Source organism: Haliotis rubra, unplaced genomic scaffold (assembly GCF_003918875.1).
Source record: "Haliotis rubra isolate DU_JTF1 unplaced genomic scaffold, ASM391887v1 Scf529, whole genome shotgun sequence".
NCBI lineage: Eukaryota > Metazoa > Mollusca > Gastropoda > Lepetellida > Haliotidae > Haliotis > Haliotis rubra.
In genome coordinates, this window is record NW_025767223.1 from 222,613 (window position 1) to 236,692 (window position 14,080).

General features: G+C 41.6%; 2 protein-coding genes and 1 long non-coding RNA gene across 3 annotated transcripts in view; 1 reads left to right on the top strand and 2 right to left on the bottom strand.

The window, feature by feature from the left end:
* LOC124252902 (cell death abnormality protein 1-like) overlaps positions 1–14,080 on the bottom strand; it is a 239,219-nt gene that overhangs the window by 191,579 nt on the left and 33,560 nt on the right. The gene's annotated exons all lie outside the window — the stretch shown is intronic.
* LOC124252905 (cell death abnormality protein 1-like) overlaps positions 1–14,080 on the bottom strand; it is a 242,250-nt gene that overhangs the window by 82,655 nt on the left and 145,515 nt on the right. The gene's annotated exons all lie outside the window — the stretch shown is intronic.
* LOC124252910 lies at positions 18–1,092 on the top strand. Its single transcript, XR_006892058.1, has 2 exons — positions 18–99; positions 911–1,092. It is a non-coding gene; the product is annotated as an uncharacterized LOC124252910 (long non-coding RNA).

Here is a 14,080-nt window from a genome sequence, read left to right on the forward strand (position 1 = left end):
CTTCCCTACACAGAATTTCACAGACCAAGTTCTCCTACATCTGAACATGGAGTTGTAACTCTGGTCATCAGTTCTAGAGACAACGAAACAAGGAATAGGGTTTCCCCTTAAGTTGCGGTGTACAAAGCTGAAAATTCCACAAGAAATTGCTTTGATAATTTTAAAGATGATCATAAGGATAAGTATTTGATTTAAGTACCTTTGCTTGACCCAGCAGTGAAGATCATTCTTATTTATTTCGATCTTGAATCGCACATAAGTCGACTAATTGAAAGCAAATACAAAATCACATGGAAAGCATTATTTGAAAGCATAAAGACATTGCAATAAAACAATATTGTTGAAATAGCACAAATAACATATCTGAACACAAAAAATATGCACCGTCAAACCACGTTATTGAATACAATATTTTCGTTACGGGAAGAACCATGTGTTTGTGAATAACTATATTTGTTTAGGACAAAAAATTGAGATGAGTTGAAACACTGAGCCATATTTAATCACAACTGAAGTTGGGAGCGCACATTTGGTAGACAGCATTGCAGTTAGACAACAGTTAAATGAATCACTGTAGTTGAACCTGAGGGGATAGGAGTCTCGATTGTGCCAATCTAACTCCTTCTTATCGAATTTGACCACTCTTTAGAACTGTCTGTTGGTTAATATTCCAAGTTGTTTCATAGTGCATAAATAATCCTGTGTAATTATTGTTAAAAAGCCACTCTTTAAAAGCATTTTGTGATGGACATTTCAGTAATCATGAGAACATTCGTATGCTTTCATCCATATCATAAACCCATGTCTCTGAAATGCTGCTTCCCTACACAGAATTTCACAAACCAAGTTCTCCTACATCTGAACATGGAGTTGTAACTCTGGTCATCAGTTCTAGAGACAACAGAATAAGGTTTCCCCTTAAGTTGCGGTGTACAAAGCTGAAAATTCCACAAGAAATTGCTTTGATAATTTTAAAGATGATCATAAGGATAAGTATTTGATTTAAGTACCTTTGCTTGACCCAGCAGTGAAGATCATTCTTATTTATTTCGATCTTGAATCGCACATAAGTCGACTAATTGAAAGCAAATACAAAATCACATGGAAAGCATTATTTGAAAGCATAAAGACATTGCAATAAAACAATATTGTTGAAATAGCACAAATAACATATCTGAACACAAAAAATATGCACCGTCAAACCACGTTATTGAATACAATATTTTCGTTACGGGAAGAACCATGTGTTTGTGAATAACTATATTTGTTTAGGACAAAAAATTGAGATGAGCTGAAACACTGAGCCATATTTAATCACAATTGAAGTTGGGAGCGCACATTTGGTAGACAGCATTGCAGTTAGACAGTTAAATGAATCACTATAGTTGAACCTGAGGGGATAGGAGTCTCGATTGTGCCAATCTAACTCCTTCTTATCGAATTTGACCACTCTTTAGAACTGTCTGTTGGTTAATATTCCAAGTTGTTTCATAGTCCATAAATAATCCTGTGTAATTATTGTTAAAAAGCCACTTTTTAAAAGCATTTTGTGATGGATATTTTACCTATGATATAGTTCATATGTACAAATGCGCTCAGATACTAAATTTTAAACGAATCTACATGTTCAATTGTTTGGCCAGTCATCATTGGTATCTGCTGAAGTTGTAATGTCACCTATGGCTGATTCTGTCATTTCTGATTTTAATCCAATATGAGTTAACATAGTTTCTTGCAAATTATATAATGTCATATCCTGAAATGTTCTGCATACCTGTAAAATATATATTCCACAAATCCACTGAGATAGGAATTTGTGAGGTCGTCTCAACTGACTTGCAATTGGGTTGACTCAGCTGATTACCGTGACTTACCAGCCTTCTTGCCAGTAACTATGCCTACTTTGGGAATGTAGCATATGTTATATTTGGGATTACACTTTCTTAGTAAAGTACAAATTCTAGTACTTTTTTTTAGTTGAGCCCCATCCGGGAATCGAACTCACACCATCAGAGTCAGGCACCTAATCGCCAGCACACAAAGTCAGCCACCTAACCTATTCAGCTACCGCGACTTCCACAAAAATGGAAGTCGGACAACTGGTAGTCTAGACTGCGGGATTTGTGTACCCCTCTGATAAATGTTAATTGGCACGGTTCCCACGACCGAATATAACATATGTTACATTTGACAACTTTCTAAATGGCATTGTGTAATCACTACTTTGGGAATGTCAATTACTATCATTGGGTTCCGAGAAGACTCCTTCATACCGACAGCAGACAGACTAATAGTCGATCAGGCAAGACAACTTGAGCCGAGAATAGTTTGCTATGAGTAAATTACTTGTGTAAGGCAGTTTGTGGATTGACAGTTCAGCTTCAGTACGTTGTGTAGTCTTATAAATCGACATCGGTTTCTGTTAAAAACAAAACAAACAGATGTATAGACATAAGAAATGCCTATATAGGAACTCAAATCAATTGAATCTAATTAATGCAGAAGTCAGCATCTTTCCATCCCAGTATATCCAATTGTACCGCAGGGTTAAATTATACCAGCCTCCATCGCATTGGTTATAGTAAGGAGACACTTCACACTGTTCTGACATATACGATATGGATCCTACTCCTATTGCTAAAATTCAAACGCAGGAAATAACTCCATTGCAATCAACAAGAGTCTATTGAAATGCGTGCCAACTACCCTTCTCATTTCCTCTCCACCTCTCACAGGTATGCTCTGAAGCAAAGGCTGCTTTGTTAGCGATACACTGTATCAATAGTTCTCAGTTTGTCTTACTTGCAGGCGATTAATAGAGGAAAGATGAATATCCAATTTTGGCAGATCAACAGCTTGTTTGTTTCGTTATTGTGTGCTTGGTTCCAAAGCAACACTGCAGTTAAAACTGCTATCACCTCTGATCGGTTGACATTGACGAAAGCAATAGTTTTAACCGACAGATTGAATCGGTCTATTTGATTGCCGACACAGACAAACATATTGCCTTAGAGCAATCAGTCAATATAGGAAAGATGATATTTTAGATCATACATGGAAGATGATATTTTAGATCATCTTCATACTTTCTTACCACATATTGAAGCAGAGTGTTTAAGGGCACTGGATCTGTTGAAAATTGTTTTTGTTCCAAATGTGGAGGAAAACAGTCAACCCTCCTTCACCCATACTGATCACTTATCCGTTCAAAAGTAAAGTATGGCTCCATTATGTATAATGGATTCTGCAAAAGCAGCCTGAAACGTTCAGATTCTGTCCACTCTGTCTTTCTCAACCTTTTCCCATTGAAAGTCCTGTTGATGCTGATGAGCTATTTCTTCCGTATACAATTATCTTTGCAGTACATCACTCTGCTGTACATATTCTCGAACGAGTCGAACCCTGTACGTGGTAAATCCTCTTTGAGAATAATATTTGGTTGGTTGGTTGGTTGGGTAGCTGTTTATTGCACACAGCAATATTCCAGCTAAATAGCGGCTGTCTGTAAATAATCGTGTCTGGACCAGACAATCCAGTGATCAACAACAGGAACGTCGATCTACGCAAGTCAGCGAGTCTGACCACCAAATCGCCTTAGTCACCTTTCACGGCAAGCATGGGTTACCAATTCTAACCCGGACGTTCACGGATCCTCGGAATATAAATTAAACGTTTCATTTCTACTCCATAATATATCCCCTGTACGCTTGCTTTCTTCTCCTTCTTGGCAATAGGCAAGGCCACTTGTGGATCCTACCTTATCTACATTAAGAAAATCTGAAACCAGTCAGTTGTACTGCCAGCACTACCGCCAGTGGATCAACTGGATCAGTAACCTAGTAAGTCTTCAACACAGTAAAGACATGTACAATCTTAAAGTCATGGGGAAAACACTCACACTATCGCACGTTCTTCTGTATATCATTTGACCTTTCTACAAATTGTTATAGTTCTCATTACGACTCAAATATGACATAATTATGTTATGCTTCCCCCTTTTGTAGCTGATCATTAATCACATGTCTTAGACATTGATCATTGATTACCGACTTATTGTGAATAAATTGTAGTGAACATATTTCTTCTCCGAATGTAAGTGTTAACTGTCAACAATGTGTAGTTGTTAATAGTACCTTCTGTCCACCTTGATGAGGTATCCCGGGCCCGAAGATCATCTAAACAGCAGAGTAAAGACATGTACAATCTTAAAGTCATGGGGAAAACACTCACACTATCGCACATTCTTCTGTATTTCATTTGACCTTTCTACAAATTGTTATAGTTCTCATTACGACTCAAAATGTGTGTTTAACAATAGGCAGTGTGTGAGTGTGCAAAAACATGAAATAACTCTGTTATGCTTCCCCCTTTTGCAGCTGATCATTAATCACATGTCTATGACATTGAGCATGAATATGATGAGCACATACCCATTTGGCACATAAATGCTTAACAATTTGCCCTATTAAAATAGGGATGCAGTATTCTCATATGGTTCTATGTGCTGGCAGAAAGGACAAAGTTTTCATAAATAGTACGAGTGAATTGCAAACGAAATGAACTTCATTTAAATGCACCAGATAAGATTGCCAGTGAAAGAGTAGAAACAGCCTGTGCATGAGTATCCTAACCATGCCTGTACAAATATTTACCAAGTAACGTAACCATGCCTCAGAGAAAGTAGGATAAATGCAATAATATGTTTTGAGTAACTACAACTACAATGACTCTGACGAGAGTGCTCGGTCTCTGGACCTTGTCCTTTGAACTTCTCATGGCATGTGGCAAACACAATCACAAGATGTATGTAAAATCAGTTCATTGTGAGATATCATCTTATTTCGACCTTTGCTCCGAAATCAAGAGAAAGTAGCCTCAAAGGAAACGCAAATCAAATGGGGTATTTTTGCATGGAATGTACAAAATACTTTCTCAGGAAAGTACAGATTTAGTACTTTTGCTCGGTTGAGTCCCACCGGGATTCGGGATTCGAGCATACACTATCAGAGTCAGGCACCTAAACGCCTGCACACAAAGTCAGCCATCTAATCCACTCAGACAAAGCGGCAAGTCGGACAACTAATTGTCTAGATCACAGACTTTGTGTACCTCTCTGTAAATTCATATCTTTCGGCCGTGGAAGCCGTTCCAATCTACGCAAAGTCCGTGATCAAGACTACCAGTTGTCCGACCTCCGTCTCTTCATAGGTCTCCATGAGGTAATCTGCGTGAATAACCTACCTGTGGTGCCCTGTCACCGGACATGGCGCAAACTGAGCTCGCCTGAGAGCGAGATTGTAAGTTGCAAGACAGCAACACACAATTATGCTTGCATGCTACGAGAGTGAAACAGATTTCCTCAAGAGTTCTCCAACAGACAACTAACACAATCAGACACCGTGTCTTCCATGAATATGAATATCGGACGACTGGCAAGAGATGGCTATTATGTGACATGATGGCAGTATCCAGTTCTTCCTGTTGAGACAGTTGCATGGATCATTTGGTCCATATGATGGTAACGATGGTCATATGCCTCGTTACCTCGTCTCCATACGCCACATCGACGGCCGGTAAAGTGTAGAAGCTAGCGACATTCATCAGACAAATTATCCCCACAGCATGTCCTAAAGTTGCACCTGCACCACGCCAGACATTTCTGCCTGGGCTGTCTGTGAGGAAGGGACGTCTGATCCCTCAGTCCAGCAGCCTTCAGCTTCCTTTTAATTGTACAGTAGAGGTTTGGACTCTCCATTGCCGGCGTATGTCTTTGGCATGGGGCATGGGATAGCATCTTGTCAGACGAACTAGGATTTTGTCATCACATCACGGTCATTGGTCATTCTCGGCCTTCGCCCGTATTGGCTGGGTGCTTGCTCACAAGTCGACTAATACCCATGTGGTTAATGCTCAAATTAGCACTGATGTTGCAACAGGATATCTCTGCGTCATGCATGCTAAGAACTTACTGTCATGTTTTCTGTGAAAGACTACGTTCATTTTAGTACTGTTGACTTATAAATAAGTTCAGAAAACTGTAGTGCACATACCACAGTTATGAAAGTTATACCCTTGGCTTGGCGCCTTCGCAGTACGTGAACAGGCGACCCATAGCTTTTGAAACGTTGTTTGAAGCACATGTTTTGCACGTGCGTTTCATAATGCTGAGGTATGATGGCCTGTTTAGATTCAGGTGGTGCCTTATTAATGCTCATATGTATTTTTTGAATTACAGGAAAATACATGTGACTTCGGCATTGCATTTGCTTTAACAGGGTATATGGAATAAGAAGTGAAAATGCGGATAAGTGTTAACAAAACCTCACACCCATTTATTATGAAACTTTTCCCTGTTATCATATCATGACATTATCAACATATTTCCTATGGTGTCCTAAAGTGTCAGGAAGTGTCCTAGAGTTTCAGGGTTAATTTTAAATCCTATTTCGTTTTAATGTTTCTTTTCTGTTTTTATGTCCATTCCTAGTCCTTTTTTTTATTGTTGTGATTCCATGCCATTCCACTGAACCATGGGCTCTGGTCCGCGAGGGGCGGTGGGGTAGCCTAGTGGTTAAAGCGTTGGCTCGTCACGCCGATGACCCGGGTTCGAATCTCCACCTGGGTACAATGTGTGAAGCCCATTTCTGGTGTTCCCTGACGTGATGTTGCTGGAATATTGCTAAAAGCGGCGTAAAACAAAACTCAGTCAGTCAGTCAGTCAGTCAGTCAGTCAGTCACTCTGGTCCGCGATGAACCTTGTTCGATGTACTGTGCGTAAAAGTGATGTAATTAAACAGCTGTCAAACTGAATCAAATCGAATAATGCCTTCTATTCAAGACATGGTCCCTCGAGGTGGAATATTGAGAAGGTCTTCTAGAGAGAGGCGACCGCCTGATTATCTCTCAGATTATGAACTGAACGTATCAAATGTGCTCTCAGAACCGTGCGACCGTACTGTAGCAAAAAAATGTAGTGCCCATAAAATCAATTCAGGGGTCTTGTTGTGGAAGTGTACGAAGTCGGCCAAGCAAAATTTCTATTTTCAATCGTCTTTCGGCATGTTCAGGATTATCAGATGAGCAATTATCTCACGTTAAGCGAATTCAAAGTGAAAGGAAATTGCAAGAACTCATGATTAGGCAAAAGGTGGACGAACTTGCTGATGGAAAGATAAATCAGCTTGATGATGAAGCCATTAAAGCACAAGAGACTACTCGTCATGTTCTCAAAGAAAGGGAGAAATTACAAACAGAAATGTGTCGTACTCGTGAACTTAGACAAGCCCAAGATGAATTGAACGAGGCTAGTATGATAGAAGCAATGTTGATATCAACTACGTCCACACCACTTCATCGTCTCCAATCACATCATTCCCTTCTAACTCTACTTCCCAAACCTCCAGTGCCATACCTGCAAGTGCTACGACACAGATGATGAGTAATATCCTCACTACGTCCAGCACACATACCCGACCTACAGTTCAAGTAAGCTTGCCTTCCTCGGCGCCGCCCCAATTACCCCTACCACCCAGAGGACATGTCCAATCCACACAAGGGCTTTCTGTCACCCGGCAAACTACTGCCCATCATGCTACTCAACCTGTGATGACCAACCTACTGACTGCACCGACACTAACGACACCTCCCGGTTTCTCATTTCTTCCTCATTTGGTCTACCAAGACCAAGTTTACCACCATTTGATACTCATAATGAGACGGATTTCAGACTATTGAAGATGTCATTTGAAAACCCCATTGACTGTCACCTTCATTTGAGTGAGAAGTACAGGTATCAAATATTGATGGACCACCTTGGTGGTAATGCCAAGAAACTAGCCTGTGCCTGTCTGAGTCATGCCACGCCATATACCATGGCCCTAAATGAGAAATATGGTCGTCCTCACCAGCTGGTTGGGGAGAATTGAACTCTATCTTGTTCTTGCCCTTTGTGGAATCAGGCGACCATGCTGATCTAGACAACTTCGCCCTCTCCGTGCAATCTATTGTGGGCATGTTAACATCTATTGAAGGTGAATCAAGTGTGGAGTTGAGATTTGGATCTATGCTGACAAGTTAAAGACAAAACTGCCCTCTCATTTCCAGACTTTATTGAGTACTGTCTCAATAGCGGTATTCTTAACCATGTAGCACAATGTACCTTCACTTTGATACATATGAACACTTGGCTCCAGCCCAAGTCAAGAGATAGTCGCATTGCCCAGCAGGCTGTCAGCTCTGTAAAGTCTGATGCTCGATCCCAGATGAACCTTGACCGCGGATCCAGACCTACACAACGACCAAACCATCCTATCTCTCTCAACACTGTAATCATGTCCAGTCATGCAAGATCTGAACCTGCTGTTCCTACAGGTGGGAAAGCAACCTACAAGTCCTACTGTGCCTTCTGTAACAGCGACCATCATCACATCAGTTTCTGTAACAGTTTCAAGAGATTGAAGGTTGATGAAGTTATCCCATGGATAAGGGACAAGAAAAGGTGTTGGAAGTGTGGGAGATCTCATTCACCTAATGACTGTAATCTCAAGAAGCCCTGCAACATTTGCCAAAAGATGCATCTAACCATCTTACATGACACCGTCCAACAAAGTTCAACTCAGTCATATTTTATGAACCAGTCACCTCTCTACCAGCCCTCTCAATCCTACAGAGTGATCCTGAAAGTTGTGCCAGTCATCTTGAGTGAACCTAGTGGACAAAACTCTTGAAACTTATGCAGTATTGGATGATGGATCAATGAGGACAATGATCATGATGCCCGCTGTCAGACAGCTTGATCTTAACACTGAACCACATGACATTCTACTGACTACGATCCGAAGTGAGCCATTCAACTGTGTTGGACATTCTGTAAACCTTACTATCTCACCTCTAGATGATCCTCACCGCAAGTACTCAGTTAGCAAAGCCTTCGCTCTGATCACCTGGCACTGTCAGAGTATTCCTACCCAGTCAAATCCCTCTAGAGGGAATATGCTCATCTGCAAGATGCTGTTCTGCAAAGCCCTTGATCCTGATCGGTTCTAACCATGCAGATCTGATGTTACCACGAACACCTATCTGTTCTCGACCATCAAATGCACCAGTGGCTGTCTGTACTACGTTTGGATGGACCCTCCAAGGCTAGCACAATACCTCAGCAAACCGTGACTGCTGTCTCCTGGCTTCGGTTCCGAACCCCTCTATTCAACTTATGAATGATGTTGTGAAACTGTGGAAGGCTGAGGTGATTTCCTTCATATCCAAATCTGTGACCCGCTCCAAGCTAGACAGTATTGCAGTGAAGATCTTGCAATCAAAGACTGTGAAGGTCAGTGATGGAGAAACCAATCATTATGTCACTCCGCTCCTGAGGATGTCAGATTGCTCTCCTCTTTATGCTGGAAAGAAATCTGTAATGTGAAATTTTCGCACTGTGGAGAAACGTCTCTGCCGTGATCCAGATTAGGCTGATACCCACAACCAGAAGATCCAAGAACTTGTAGACAAAGAATATGTGCAGATCATCAGTGAAAGTGAAGCTGCTTCAACCACTCAATCATGGTTCATTTCTCCGACAGCATGAAAAGTACCGCCTGGTCTTTAACTGCTCATATGGGTATTCTGGACAGGCCCTGAACAATCAACTGCTTCCTGGAGGAAACCTCTGTTCCCTGTTGCTAGGAGTACTCATGCGATTTCACCAGAAGTCAGTTGCCATATCAGGAGTGTCCAAGCAATGTTTCATCAGGTACGATTACTGCCTGAAGACAGATGTCTGTTGCGTTTCCTATGGTGCAACCTCCAGAGGGACCGTAACCAGACATTTATGAATGGAAAGAGTTACCATTTGGGACAACCTGCAGTCCAGAGCCAGGAAACAGGCCCTTGACAACCAAACCGATTCTTCAGAAGTTGTTCAATCGATTCTCCAATCCTTTTATGTAGACAACTGCCTGGAAAGTGTTTCCAACGTTACAGAAGCCTAGGAACTTATGGTCAAAATGAGAAAACCCCTCGCCAGTGGAGGATTCAACAAGCGTCAGTGGGCCAGTAACAGCGAAGAGGTCATCAGAGATCTTCAAACCGATGCTAAGTCAGAGCTGTGAGCTGTGGCTTGCACAAGAGAATGAAGACCCGAAGGAATCCACCCTCGGTCTCGGTAGGAACTGTTTTGAAGATGAGATCTCTTACAAGTACTGGCCAATCTCATACCCTCAGCTGACAATGAAAGTTGACTACAGGATCCTTGCCAGCCAGTATGATCCACTTGGCTATCACTCGCCCTACCTTTTTCCAGAGCCAGAGTACTGTTCCGAGACATCTGGATCAAGAACCGTCAATGGTATGAACCGATAGAACCTGGTCAGATTCTACAAGATTGGAACACTTGGAAATCAGAACTCTGGGAAAAGTCCAATATTCATCTCCCGAGATGTTACCACACCCGATCCATTAAAGCTGCCAATCTGCAGCTGCACATCTTTTGTGACGCCTCTGAGAAGGTGTATGGAGCTGTGGCTTATCTGAGAATTGAGGATAAAGTTGGCGACAGCAATGTCGCTTTCGTGTCAGCTCGGAGTCGAGTTGCTCCAAAGACGTGTCTCTCCATTACGCGCCTTGAACTCTCTGTCGCATTACTAGGCGCTCGACTGACTGAAACTTTGACCAATGAGTTAACTCTACCAATTACTAGTGTTTCTCTGTGGAGTGACTCAACAACTGTTTTCTCCTGGTTCAAGTCAGATTCCTGCAGGTACAAAGTATTTGTGGGCACTAGAGTGGCAGAGATTCAAAACATGACTGAAGATCACAGCTGGAGATATGTTAATACCAGAGATAATCCCGCTGATGACCTCACCCTTCACATTGAGTGAAGTGTCTTCTAAAACACTAGATGGAGACATGGCCCATCTTTCCTCTCTGATCCTCCTGAACAGTGGCCACTAGGAAAAGCGAAGTTTGTGGACACAAACCCAATATGAACTGAAGAAGACCTTCTGTGGTATAGCTACCATGTTGTCTGATATGTCGTCTCATGAAAACTGGGACTCCGTCGTTGACTCACTCAGATCCAAAATGTGTACCTCTGATGGGGCGGCTGCTCCAGACCTTGCCACCCGTGACCTTGAGATTGACACTCTCAACTAGGAAGCCTCTCAGTTCCTCCAGCAGACTGATGCAACTGAGTCCGGAGTATGAGCCAGAAACAGGTCTTATTCGAGTAGCAGGAAGGTTGAGAAACTCAAGTGACATTCCCTCTGAACTTATGCATCCAATTGTTTTGGATCCTAAACACCCTCTCATTAAGCTCTAGATCAAACACAATGACGTGAAGCTTCATCATTATGGCTCCGAACGCTGAACTGCGACGACAGTTCTTGATTCTCCGTGTGAGAGAAGCTGTAAAACGTCACCAGAGACAGTGTTATGACTGCCAGCGCTGGAGAGCCAATCCTGAAGTTCCAAAGATGGATGATCTACCTCCTGCGAGTCTACAGTTTTTCAAGTCTTCTTTCTATTCCACCGAAAAAGACTGTTTTGGGCCAATGTACATCAAACTTGGCCACCGAAGAGAGAAACGACTCGGAGTGATCTTCAAGTGTCTCACAACCAGAGCCGTCCATCTGGATCTGCTGGAATCCATGGACACGGATGCATTCCTCATGGCTATTCGTCGTTTCATCTCCCGAAGAGGTAAACTCCTTGAAATCCTGTTTGACTGTGGGACGAACTTCAAAGGCGGTGAAAGGGAACAGTCTGAGGCAACTTCAAATTCAAATTCAATCCACCATATTCTCCTCATTGTGATGGTACCTGGGAACGAGAAATCAGATATGTGAAACATGGGCTTTGTACTGTTCTAGGTCTTGAAGCAGTGCACAAGAGCACTTTACGGACTGTGTTGATTAAAGTTGAGGCAATACTGAACTCTAAACCCCTTGGCTGTGTATCCAGTGGTGTCTCCGATGTCGACCCTGTTACTCCCTTCTCACTGCTGATTGGGAGGCCAGATCCGTCCCTTCCCTAAGTGGTCTACCCTGCAGAGCAGAGACTAGGGAAGAGCCGCTGGCGACACTATCAGACTGTAGCTGATCAGTTCTGGAAGAAGTTTATCCATTTCTACTTGCCCAGTCTGCAACTGAGAGATAAGTGGTACAAAGATGGACTTGAACTCAAAGTTGGAAACCCTGATCTGATCGCTGATAGCCAACAGGTCCGAAGACATTGGCCTGTTGGAAGGATTGTTGAAGTCTTCCCTAGCCCTGATTTCAGAATCCGGTCTGCTGTTTGGGGGAGACAAGTACCACAGACCATTGACCAGGCTGGTACTGCTGCCAGAATTGCCATGATTGACTGTAATTTCTGTGTGAAAATTTATTCCATAACTTTGGGGGCGGCTGTCCTAAAGTGTCAGGAAGTGTCGTAGAGTTTCAGGGTTCCTTTTTCGTTTTAATGTCCATTCCTAGTCCTCTGTTTTATTGTTGTGATTCCATGCCATTCCACTGAACCATGTGCTCTGGTCCGCGATGAACCTTGTTCGATGTACTGTGCGTAAAAGTGATGTAATTAAACAGCTGTCAAACTGAATCAAATCGAATAGTGCCTTCTATTCAAGACATATGGTATCAAATTATTCACATTTTAAGTACAATTTGCGTTTCTTTTGCGGTTAAGTATGGATATTTTGCATTTACTTGGTGAAAAGTAAAGCGAATTTTATAGAAATGAATGTGTTTTGAAGAGGTGACTGAAACACAAAATCACAGACACGCGCTGTCATTAAACCTATCATGGTCAAAAGAATTAATTTCGTTTGTAAACGTCAAGTTCACTTGAAAAATGTGCTTATCTGTGTCACGTGGATGTGTCAAATGGTTTCATGGCCAGCTTAATTCATGCACAAATTGTTTCGTTAAATGGTATATTCAGTCTCAACGTTATAGCCCCAGAGGTTTCTATAATCCAGGCTACAGCATGGTCAAACGTTAACATTGTAAATGCGCCCTCAAATGCACATTATGCCATTTATAATGTCTAAGAAAATCCAAATAGCTTGACAATACCACTAATAACGTATTTTGTTGCTGAATCAGCAAATGTAAAAAGTAATCGGAATTATGTTTGCATATTATTTACTATACATTTGGTGAAACCATTTATACAAAATGTATTTATACAAAATTGACCGCGTCTGACACCAAGCTAAGACCTACGGTCACTTGAATGTGGTTCTTTGTGTCACATTAGAATATACATGATTTCTGTTTCTTTCTGTTATTTCGGTTTTTATATATACTTACCAGCCCGGGATAACCTGTTAAAGAGAAATGAAATGTTGTTGGTTAATGATAAATATTGATTTTAAGATTTCTGTAATACTACTGGAGTAGAATTTTGAGCACGAACAATATTTGAACAGTCAAGCCGAATGTTTTGTGGTCATTGCTTTCAACTCGCTATCATTGTTAGGGAAAATAGAAACATATAACGTCATGTGTTCATACCCTTGCCGACTGCTTGTTGGGGAACAGTGGCCAAGCTTTATCAGATGGCCTGTCTACAATCTGAACAACATAGCCTGGACAAGATAAGCCAGTATTTCAATGTTCCATATTGTCATTTTCCGACATCACTGAGCACACCAGTCAACAAAGACTGTTCTAATGACAAGTAAAGACTAAGAAAGGATGACAATATATGGATGAACGACTTTTTTTATTACAGGGAGAGCGACGTTTCGGTGTAGGTTCTAACGCTATTATCAAGCATGTGATGAACAGAATGAGGAATATATACAGCATGAGGAAATGTATGCACAGTACAATTGAGGATTAGAACTGCAATGGCATATCACTACAATATTGACACTTTTCACTATTTGTTACGAGGGAGGAGTGCAAAGAGAGAAACAGCCAGGTATGCGAGAAGCACGTGCACAAGTGCCGACAAAGTTATTGATTCCGTTACCTGTGAAGGGGTTGTATCAAAACCAGTGAAAATAGAAAAGCATGATTCATTAAAAAAAGAACTTGTTCGGAATGCTATTAGGAGGTTATATGGCCAAAATAAATTCCTCTCT